Source organism: Patella vulgata, chromosome 1, assembly GCF_932274485.2.
Source record: "Patella vulgata chromosome 1, xgPatVulg1.2, whole genome shotgun sequence".
Classification (NCBI taxonomy): Eukaryota; Metazoa; Mollusca; class Gastropoda; family Patellidae; genus Patella; species Patella vulgata.
The window spans coordinates 70,870,453-70,882,454 of NC_065879.2; the positions used below are offsets into that span (position 1 = coordinate 70,870,453).

General features: G+C 34.8%; 1 protein-coding gene across 1 annotated transcript in view; it reads right to left on the reverse strand.

The window, feature by feature from the left end:
- Nucleotides 1-10,727, reverse strand: part of LOC126829413 (uncharacterized) — a 33,287-nt gene extending 22,560 nt beyond the window's left edge. The window contains exon 1 of the mRNA XM_050559319.2: nt 10,414-10,727. The gene's annotated coding sequence lies outside the window, so the exon portion shown is untranslated. The remainder of the gene's footprint in view (nt 1-10,413) is intronic.
- Nucleotides 10,728-12,002: the final 1,275 nt, after the last annotated feature.

Genomic DNA, 12,002 nt, shown 5'->3' on the forward strand with positions numbered 1-12,002 from the left:
ATTATGAGCCGATTTACTGCATAACTTTCCTTCACGATTTAACGATTAAATGAATAATCGAGACTATGCTGTTTATCAAGGCTAGCCGGAAATTTCAACCGCTTAGTTCTCGGATCATAGTGTATCAATTTGAATGAAATTTTCGGCAAATTACCTTTACATTATCTAGTTTTTAACTATTAAAGTGAGAACTGCCAACTCGTTATCGAATCTCCCATAATGTATCTTTAAAGGTCAGTCAGCATTAAAAGTATGCTTTCGCATTACCGCCGTGAAACAGATTGCTATGTCCACTGCCACGATCAGCATATATTTTCCTATGGAGTTTAATGTTAAATCTCGTATCTTTGACCGACTCTAACTTCTTCCTAAATTAGCGTTGGTTACAGAAGCTACCCTAAACAAAAATAAACCTACTCTAATCCCTATCATAATAAAAATTCAAATCGTTTGAAGAATGTGTAGTTTAATTTATTGAAATAACCCCTACTGGTCCTTAATCCACCGGGTTCTTATTTCAATATAAGGACAAGTTTTGGGTCAATAAAGATTATGATATGACCGATCACCAACAATGAAAGACATATTTTATATCAATATTGAAATAATAAATTTATATTTATTCAGTCTCTTTGAGCGCGAAGGTTAAGCTAGATCAAAATAATCAGGGGTCTTCCGTTGACCTTAACGACACTTAAAACCGTATTCCTTAACAAAGACACATTTCTTTTTTTTTAAATCACCGGACTGGTGAATGACGTGGCCTTTGGCCGCATGATTTTTCACCGATCCAATAACCACCGAGTTTTGAAATCCAAGTCCAAACCACTGTTCCAGGTAGATATAAGTTGTGACGAATGTCGTACACAAGGCAGGGTATAATGCTTACTCTTTATAAAACACCTGAGTACTGTACGTTGTATTGTTTTGTCTCATTCGGTTTATGTCTAGTTAACAAGAAAACGTTAATTGCTTTAAAGTAATCCCTTCTAAAGCACCATATAGGCGGGTAATAACATCATGAATTCTTGAACAATTGTCGAAATCTTGTGTTTCAGATAAAGTAATTTTAAATGCATCTACATCTCAAACAATATTCGCACATATTAAAAATGTAGTAAATAGTTTCTTGAATAGACCAACATCTATCGTCATTAAAGACTATCGACGTAATTACATTGCTAACGGGGCCCCGTCTCTCACTCTCTCACTCTCTCTCTCTCTCAACCAGTGAAATATATTTTAAAGCTACGTTCCCAGAAAAGTATTTATCGGGTGGTTATTTCCAATAAAAGTAAGGCAATTTTGGTATATGTGGAAAGTAGAAATATCCAATCTTACTAGAAAAATACTGTATTCCCTGAAAAACACTCATGGAGCAAATAAAGGACAAAAATTTAAGGGTTTCCCTAATAGACATCCCGATGATTAGGAGTGTCTGCACGCGTGATGTCGAAGGTTGCACGCGGAGATTGAGCGCTTGATGTACATTTGATAAACTTTATGAAGAATTAGACATACAACACTTTCTGGGATAAAAATCACGGAAAAAGACGCGGGCAGTGGATAATCCGAAAATTTAATTAAGCGTCGATATTTCTCATAAATAGTCAGCGATTAAAGGCAACATCGTCTTTTGTATGCAATGAATTCTCCTCAGACTTCTCTAGCGTTGCTAGGTACCGAGAGAGGTAAGTCACGTGACACAAACATGACCTCTCTTGATCTATTTTTTTATAGCCAGGGTATTCCCCGACAATTGCAATGTTTTGAGAAGGATTTGAAGTAAAATTAATTAATTAGTTTGAATATGTTTTTAGTCCAAATATATCATCAAATCACCCAGTTTGTACCCGGGAATGTATCTTTAAATGATGACTGTAAATACGTTTTGTCTTTTTTTATGACACAAACATCACCTATCCACTTGATATGCACTAATCCCATTATTGTGATGATTTATTATCCTAGAATAATATGTCATTTATGTTATCTGATATGCTACGTCAAGCTTGAATAACTTTACATTACGGTTGTGATTTAATACACGAGACAATTTATCATTTATGGTTGTCATAATGACATATTCCCTCTGTCTTATTTTAAACTAAATAAAAACTGGACAATTTATAATCTTTAAATGCGTATATGTGTTTTTCAGAAAATTTGCTATTCGAACCGGAACTGAACAAACGTGACAGTTAGAAAGTGTCACCATTGGCGTTTTGCTTTATTGTATTTCATCATTGTGGATCTCTTCGTTTTACTTTGTTTCTTCCCTCCCAAAAAGTGACTAGATAACCATGTCTATATGCCTCCCGAATTTATGGTAAAAGATAAAAGCTGAGGCACATTGTGGATTTCGTCATAGGTCACGAGTATCGTCACACATAAACTTATAATTGCATATTCTAAAAACAAAAATCTAAACATCTTAGTTCACAGCCCATGGTAAATAAAATCAACTAGATATAAGAATCGCTAGCCTTAACCAGGAGATAGTTGAACAAAAACTTTTTTAGAAAATCCAATCCCTAGTAAGAAACACACAAATGTGACTCATCCGAGAGCCTCAATTTAATTTTATTTTTCCTTCAGAACAAAAAATACCAGAAGACCATCAGCGCCACCATCACCACCACCGCCACCGCCAAAAAATAGCGACCAGTGCCATAAGCCAACTGTACTAGAAAATACCACGAGCTAAATTTCCATCATCCTAGGTCAGTACTTATGTTTAGACTTTTAAGTCTAGTTTAAACCTCTCCCCCAAATTCATAAACCTAGCCTTATTTACACCTATGCCGAAATCTGTAAAGGGCCGAAGCTTTTGGCCCTAACCCGAATTTATAACGGTAATTGGTTGTCGCGATTATCAAGACATGATACTGAAGAATCAGTTACGTCACCCATTTAAGAAAATCTAGTGACCATTTTCGAGCGTCTAAATATTTTGATTTGAAACTTTCAGACCAAAGTTCAGCGTTTGACTTAATTTCACATTCATGTTCGGGGATCATCTGTGTAAATTCGAAAGTGGTCATGCGTTCCATTTCTTACGAAATAAAATTGAAGAAGATTCGCGAAACATATCAAATACATGTAAATCTCCGTTCTTATATAAGTTTATTGTATTGACATTTACATCCTATCTGAGATAAGCTACATAATATGTCAATATTACTAGCGAGAAAACAGTCTCTTATCGCAGTGATTTCGGCGGGTTCTAGTGTTGACTTTAGGGTTGTAGTCGTTATGATACAATTCGTATCAAGACAACCGGATTTAAGCTTACTAAACAAATAAATGGCATTTCTGGTTTTTTAAATTTCTCTATGTCTAGCCTGTTTGATCAAGCTTTTTTTTTATCAATTCCAAAGTCCGGATTTTCTGACCACACTAAATATTGCTTGACGCATGTTTTCAAGGTTATCACCTTTGATCGGAAAATAACCATTGGCCGAGGCACACTGTGTGATGTTTTGCGAGATTCTTTCGATTTCACGCGGATTGTATAACTTTAAGCCGGCATTACACCAGCAAACTGCCTGTAGATCCTAAAGATATTTTGGTTCCTCAACTTTGTGCCAATAAAGATCCACAGTCTTAAATAACGAAGTTAGAGGAATTGCTAAACTTTCAAATCGGACAAATTCGAAATAGTGGAGATTAATTGACAGGAAAACGAAAGTGGAGTATAGATGGTTCACGGTGCCCCTACGGTTTTTGAGAAGGTTCCTCTGGACTTTCCTGCCTGGTTTCCTCTTATCGGTGGTACTAGGCGGAGTCGTGTGTATCTCGAAAATTCGGAATACATCTGTATAGGACAACACATTGGCATACACATAAAATAACTGATTTTAATTCGATCCAGAGTAGACAGAAACCGATATTCCCGTGCAAAGTTTAAAATCCATTCCATTTTAATTGTCGATCTGAATAAGAATAATATTTCAAATATTCCAGACTAAAAAGGGCTTGCCTTTCGGACCACACACAGTACTGATCCAAAATGACTAAAATCGATTAATTCTGGCCAAAATTATGGCCATCGAAAGCTCAACTCACTTTCTACTAATTTAAAGTAGACGTATTATTTTGCTTTATTCGGGACTGAATAGTTGATAACTGAATAATAACTCACTTCTATCCAAAAACATCGATACCAAGAAGGCATCTAACCCACTGTTTATTTTTTCGTCAAAATTACTGTCTAAAATCACATTTCAGCCTACATGGTTGTTCAGGTTAAAAAAATAATATATTTTAATCTTCCTGAGGTATTAAAATACCTAACGATAAAATTATATCAAATATTTGAGAACGCATTTAAAAATTTGTATTCATTCTTTTCAGCAACCAACGACATGCTGCGAGGGGATTTGAAAATGAAGAAATATTTCTGAGTTATAGCCGTTCGTTCGGCTTCAGTTATGCAAAGAGTTTGGGGAGCAACATCTGTTAAGTTTAATGTTATCTTTCCTTTACCTGGTAGATATGACATTGTATAAATAAAAGAAAGATACACTTTCTTGTATGTATATCATTTTAATGATTAGGGTGTGACTTAACACTACAAAGCTCCACGACACACGACCATTGTGCAACATTCACATTCTTGACCCCCAAGCAGCAAATATTTCACTACGCATGGTCGCTTCAGATAATCAGACTTAAAAACGACATTTTTTTTTTAAAGTTGAGTTTTAAATTATAGCCATTATATATCGTTTAAGAATAATTTAAAAACATACTAAAAATAAAACGAACCGCCGTTTTAAGTTACAGAATTATTTTATGTCTTCTTTGTGCATGGGAGTGGAAACTGATACGAAATAAAAAAAATATTAAAGAAAAGATCTCAAAATATATTTACATGTCTCTGGACAACTAGAAAACACAATCCATATTTGAACAAAACATAACTCTTCGTTACCCCACGGGAGCCACGGTGGTTCAGTGAGTGTGGCGCTTAGATTGCTCACTAATCAGGAGGTCCCGGGTTCGATCTCGGTGTTGTCCAAGAAAGTTTCTTGCCATTTTCCAGCCTGGTTTCTCTCGTTTCCCGGTTGGTGCAGTATGACGTCACGCCCTTTGGATTTGATTTATTTTGTCCTATATCAAACAAATTCCTTTATCCTTATCCTTATATTTCACTTCCTTCCATTTAAACAGCAAAGCAAATACACTACTTACACATCACTCTTCTTGATATTATTAAATAGAGAATCTACTACGAGTCTTTTTTGATATTTTTTGATATCAAAAAGACGAGTAGGAGATTTTATTTATCACCCAATCCTTTTTTTCATGTACAAATAAATAAATATAATTCTTTGCTGTAGATTTCACTTTTACTGAACCTGATTATATTACGGTGTAATGATACATAATTTTTTGACAGCAATTCAACCATTGCAAAGTCCTTTATATTAACTCAGTGTTTCCATCAAGGTCAATTAAATAATAATAGTTCATTTTTAATAATAAAAAAAGTTACTTTTAATAAGAAATGAACTGTTCTTTGAAAATAAAAAAATAGTTCCTTTTCAACTGACCAATCAAATTCATTATGAAGTATATCACACAAGCGATATCTACTGTAGAATGTATTATTGGGTGATAAAGAAATTTACTACAATTTGTACGCCAATCAAGTATTAATCCTTTACATGCTTTAGTATCTACAATTAAGGGACAATTATTATTCTATCCGTTGCAGTTATTTCATTTTTTAGTAGTTAACTAGTAACTCGCATCACATCATACCCGATTTGATTATTTTTAATCAAAGGTGTAACGATTCGCATTTCAAACTGTTCGTATTGTAAAGGTGCAACGATTTTGTTTATCTAGATAATGATTAACAATAAAATAACTGCAACAATTGGATGTCTTTTAATGCCTGATTTTAAAATCCTTTAGTTCCAAGCTCAGGAGGGTGCAGTATTCCAAAACCTCGTATAAAACAAATAATAAATATTTTATCATTATTTTTGTCCGTTCTATAACATATTGCGAACTCTATAAATCATTGTTTGCTACGTTTTAAATGGTTTTCATAGGAGTATAGCCACCCTTTAAAACCTAATTAAAATAACCTGTCAGTCCAGGAGAGGGATGTTGTATTTGGGAAACACGACATAAAACAAACATATAAAAACAAATAATCAATATTTTAAATTAACTGACATCTTAGACACAATAACACTAAAATCAATTCAGTGTTGCTATTGACTTCCCGTCGTGAGAACGATTGTGTCGCTTCTGTCATAATAAAATATCTAGACAAACACCCCTTTTGTATTTTCAGAACAACATTTTTTGCGTTAAATTGGGCCTCTTCCAAATGAATGCTTTTAAAAGCGGCTTTCAAAATGTCCTCATTGTTCTGGACCAACATTGTTCACATACCGTTTAAAAATATTCATTTTTTATGGAAAGTTTGTTTTTATTTTGAAATGTTTTAGAATGCAGGTTTTCTGATTTATATTTTTATTATTTAAATGAGACTATGTTGGTAATGTATATAAACTTGGACCATACGATACATAATAATAAAAGCATATTTTTACTAAATATATCTCAGTGAAGCTAAGGATTAATTTTTAGGACTATTTATCCTAGGCTAGAAGATCTAAATCTTTGGTGTTTTGGGGTTTTTGGGGGTTTTTGTTTTGTTTTTTGTTGGGGTTTTTTTTGGAGGGGGGGGGGGTATTTTTGTTTGTTTGTTTTGTTTTGTTTTGTTTTTTTTTTTTGTTTTTTTTTTTGGGGGGGGGGGGGGGGCAGATAAATAAACTTTGGGTTTCTACATGGGGTTTGTGGTAAGTCCCCAAATTCCTAAGTTGTAAGTGGTAAAAGAGCTATTTGGGTTATATTTTCATATTTGGGCTTTAAATTGTATAATTAAACCTAATTTTATAAACGGGTACGCCCCCTTTAAATGTATTCAAATGTTGGCATTTCACATAATTCCGCAGACGTATATTTTGTAGGGTTTTTTTTTTAAAAAAAAAACAAAAACAAACAAAAACTCAATATATACAGAATAATGTTTAAATAATTCAGCTACATGTAAATGTATTTGAACTACCGACACACATTTCAAAAAAAAAAAAGAAGATTTTCTAGGTTTTGCAACGTCATCCTTTAAAACATTATCAAGATCAAGACCAGAGTCGAACTGTTCGAATACATATCACCGACAGTACCTGAATACAACACTGTCAAAAGGAATCCGGTTGTTAGCGACATTAATCACAGATGAATTGAGTGGCAAGTGGCATCAGGTGTTCCAGAAAGAGAAAGCATAAACTGATTCGTCAGTCTGAATAAAGCATACATAAATTGTCCTTGGCAAACAGTGAATAATAAGTTTCCGCGGGAAAGAAATGTCGCCGAAATAAAATCATGTTAATTGCTTGTATCATGTGTGGATAACGTAGTGTAGATAGATTACGCTGATAATAAATTATATATAATCAGTTATGCAAGTCGGGTTTAAAGTCCGTTACCCTTTCGGGTACTATCGCAGACAACTTTATTATATCATACGTGTATCATTAAACATTAGTGTTTCAACAAACATGTTCCCAGTATATAATACCCGTTCTTTCGTTCGTTCTTGGGGTTTAATGTCCGCTTTCACCTAGGGGATATCGCAGACCAGTGGCTTGAGAAATCCCGAATACATTTACCAATATCAACTCCAGCGCGAAAGAGCCGTCCGTATTCAGCTTTTGCTACCGAGCCATATCCATCAAAATATGTGTTTTAACATCTCATACAACAATATGCAATTTTGTCGGGCACATGGGGTCTTAATATTGGTAGGACCCTTTTCATTGGACGATTTCCGATTTATCGCAGCGGAAAAGGCCCAATAATTCAGGAACCAATCAATATCATAATAATCAATTTTAAAGTCATTTCATTGACATTCAAAATTATTGGAAAATAATCAATTTTCAATTCAGTTCCATCGATATTCAAAATTAGATAGTAAACTGATTAGATAGTAAACTGATTTTTTAAATCAATTTAAATTTTAGAAGACAACAGTTATTTGGTAAATGGTCACCTCGGTGAAATGGTCATAAAAGAAAATACAATAACATTATAGATAAGGTATCAATATATGTAATATAGAGGCGTGAACAAACAAATTAATGATAATGTATCATCTTAAAATAGTTGGGCATTTTCAGTCAGCTGATTAGTGTCTCGTATGGCAGCTAGGCCTATGATTGATCTTAAATAAGAAATCAGATAATGGGTCTAGTCGTTCGGATAGGAAGAAAAACTGAGGTACCGTGTATACCAATGTCTGCACGTGAAAGATCTCGAATAGAAGTCGAATAGAGTCAGTCGTATAAATATAGTGCTGCTAACAGAGATGACTATGCCTCGTTGCACACTCTATGGCATATATCCGCCTTTATTATTTCGGTTGGTACAGACGTTAAACTCCATTTTATTTCACCTGTAATATATATCTAAAACTAGTACCATGGAAGACTTTAATTGGGAAGTCCGTATACTATTGACACCACTAGGACAGCGATTTGTTAGCTATATACGTTTCAAAGAATGAAATGGGTATTAACGTCACGCCAACAGACAGGTTCGGGCATTTTGAGACACAAATTAGCTAATTTTTATTTCTGAGGTTCCGTGTGCATTGCGGCATTTCCGTCTCTCTTCTGCGATTTCCCAGTTTTGAGCAAGGCATGGTCCATTATGCTGATCGATTCAACTATTGAACTGTCTATTTGATAACTTTATTGATTGTGCTAGCATCCACCAAATAAATTCAATCTGGTTCCGCCTTTTCAGTATGCAATTATCAAATGACATGATATCAATGCCCATTATACGATAAAAATACATTATAGGTATGTCGTGGAGGTTAGATAACATCAATGTTTTAAACATTTAATCATGGGCCATCTTCCTCTAGGGAAAAATTTCATAGTGATCATATCTTTCACAAAAATATCCACGCCTACCACTTTTTCTCTTTATAGCTCCTCTATTCTCTATACCACTTAATATTGAGGGAATTTTTAAAAAAAATAGATATATAAATAAATAAGACTTTATTGACAGTAATTGCTTAACTTAATTGATTTTTTCTTTGTTTTCGGTTATTTTTTTCGAGCAGGAAAGGGTCCATCAAATAGTACTAATTAAGTTGTTTTTGTTATTCTTGAGGCAACGCTCTTCGAAAAAAAGCCTATGACTCTGCCAGTTCTAGTATGATTAACATGAAACTTGGCAGGTTTGCCCTTTGGAGGATTGCATATCGATTTTCAGACTTCGACTTGATAATATGCATCACAATTCCAAGATGGCCGCGATGACGTCATGTTCGATTCCTTGACTTGTTTTTTTTTTTAACATTTTGTTAACGAATGTGAAAACTTTGTATCAAATTAACGAATACCGACAAACTGAGTATTGTAAAACTACTGTCGGTCTATTGGCACTTGTTTTGTGAGATAGCTTGGAAGCGAATTTTAGAAACCGGAGCTAATATAATACAATATTCGTATTTTACGTGAATACACATTATAATAAAATAATTTTCGACACTGATTTATATTTTAAAATAGAGAGAGAGAGAGAGAGAGAGAGAGAGAGAGAAATGGGGTTTAACGTCCACTCGACACAAACTAGGTCATTTCGGGACTAACATATGGTTTAATTTTATTTCAATAATTCGCTTGCGCGTAGGGGTCTTTAGCAGTGGGAGGAAAGCGGAGGACCCGGAGAAAACCCACGAGGTTGGACAGGCCACCCTACTCCTTGCCACGTACAACCGGGGATTCGAAACCACGCCAGTCGACTCAATGACAGACTTTATGATACAGCGCGGGCACGCTAACCATTCAGCCATCCAACCCCCCCATATTTTAAAAAGGTTAAGTTATTAGTGATTAACTACATGACTACAGCTCTTAACGGTAGTTGAGCAGTATGGCAATAGACCCTCAACTAGGCTGTCCCAGGTTGGAATCCCGGCATGGGACGAGACGAACCTTCGGGATTGTTCAATCCAGGCCTTCACTTGTGTGGATGACTAGGAGAGGTCAATCCGTGTACACATGGACGTTTGACAGTTGAAAATCGAAGAAATGTAAGCAGAAAGACTGCAGCCCCTGCTAAGTTCTTACAAATTGCATACATAGCCATAGACATAATAATTATTCTTTGTCTTAAAAGTATCTTGTTAATATTAAGTGTCATTCAATTCCTTATTAATTTAGTGGGCATTAGAAATCCTATAGTAACCACCTTTCTGCAAGTTAGACCGTATATACCACCGAAATTATAGTCCGACATACCACCCTTATACCTACACTAGTTAAAACTATTTTACTTATTAGTATTTTAAAACAAAGCATACATTACCTTTTCAGCTAAAATACAATATATGAATCCCATAAAATCATTCACTGTTATTCATAAATCCAATATTACACTTCACTTTTACTGTGCATTATTATCTAATATACCATACTTGTCATTTGTATACCTGGGACAAATATTGTTAATAGTAACACGACTACTTATCATTTATGTTATTTGTACCTTCCTTATCTACAGACACGAGGTTTTAAACTGTGTCTTCATACGTCAACTGTCCTACCATTGGTCGGCGATGGGTTAACGTTTAATCGAAGAAAAAATATTATTAGTCCCCGATATTATACAAGTCCCGCGGGAAGCTGTCTGGGCAATTTATTATGTCGGAAATTGGATAAGTCACCTGTGACGTTGTTTAACAGAGCGTGAATTTCGTTTAACGTGTTTAGGTAACTAGTAATCATCTTCGTTTTCCAGTCTGATCACTTTACAATGGTCACATTTGGTTAACGCCGAGTGAAGCGAGTCGCAAATTGTTTATCCCTCCCCCCCCTCAATAAAATTTATATCGAAAGAGAAAAACATTTGCCTTTCTAAACCTTTGCCGCCAATATACTACCATGTTAAAGATCCTTTATGTAAGATTAAGTGCTGGTAATTCTAGATCTTGCCATAACCGTTCAAAAATAGATAATAAATAGTGAATAAATTGAAAATTTCATTCAAATTAATGACTTCTGAAAGAAGTTATGAGAACTGGAAGATATAGTATAGATTGCATATTAGCAACGGTACTGGACAAATGAGACTAAGTTTCTATTATCCACTATAGGTTAAATCTTTAAATCTCGCGGGCATTCTAATCCATTTAAATCTCCACCATTCGATAACCTAGAGAGTAGATTTTAGGCTTGTTATGTTAATAAATGTCTAAATAACAGTTTATATGATAACGTAAGAAGCCAAACTGAAGACCATATTTAGCTGTTACATAATGCATCTTTAACATGTGGGTGTATTAAAAAGCGAAGATAAAACAAAAGATAAAGGAATAATGATAAGTCACATGTACGTTTAACCACCCACACCATTACTACATGTAACATGTCAACATTCGCATGAAAGTGAGAGATAAATGGGGTTTAACGCCCACCCAACACAAACTAGGTCTAGCATCTTGTATTATTTAGTTCAATAAGTTGCCTGTACACGGGAGTCGTTAGTACTGGGAGGAAACCGAACGACCCTGAGCAACACGAAGTTGTGCAGGCGAACATATTCCGTGTAATGGTGTATAAACGTTTGGTTGAAATCACGACTTGAAAAGATGAAGAGATACTATTCGGATGCCGAAAAAAAGGGATGACATGACCTTGTATGACGTCCTGGATAACCAAATGCTAATCAAAATCAAACAACCTATTTAAACTCTCAGAAAAATTCAGTTAACGTGAAACTTTTACTTTCCTAGATATCATTGATACATGTTTCTGTGGTTTGGAGGCCTGTCTCACGTGGTTTGGGGACTGTTTTCAGTCTTTAATTAACGTTATCTTTATAAGTGTATCAGCAAATCAGTCTCTGGAGGTTTTGGTAGTGGGGAGGGGAGGGGGGTCTAATCCGTCCCTGCTTGT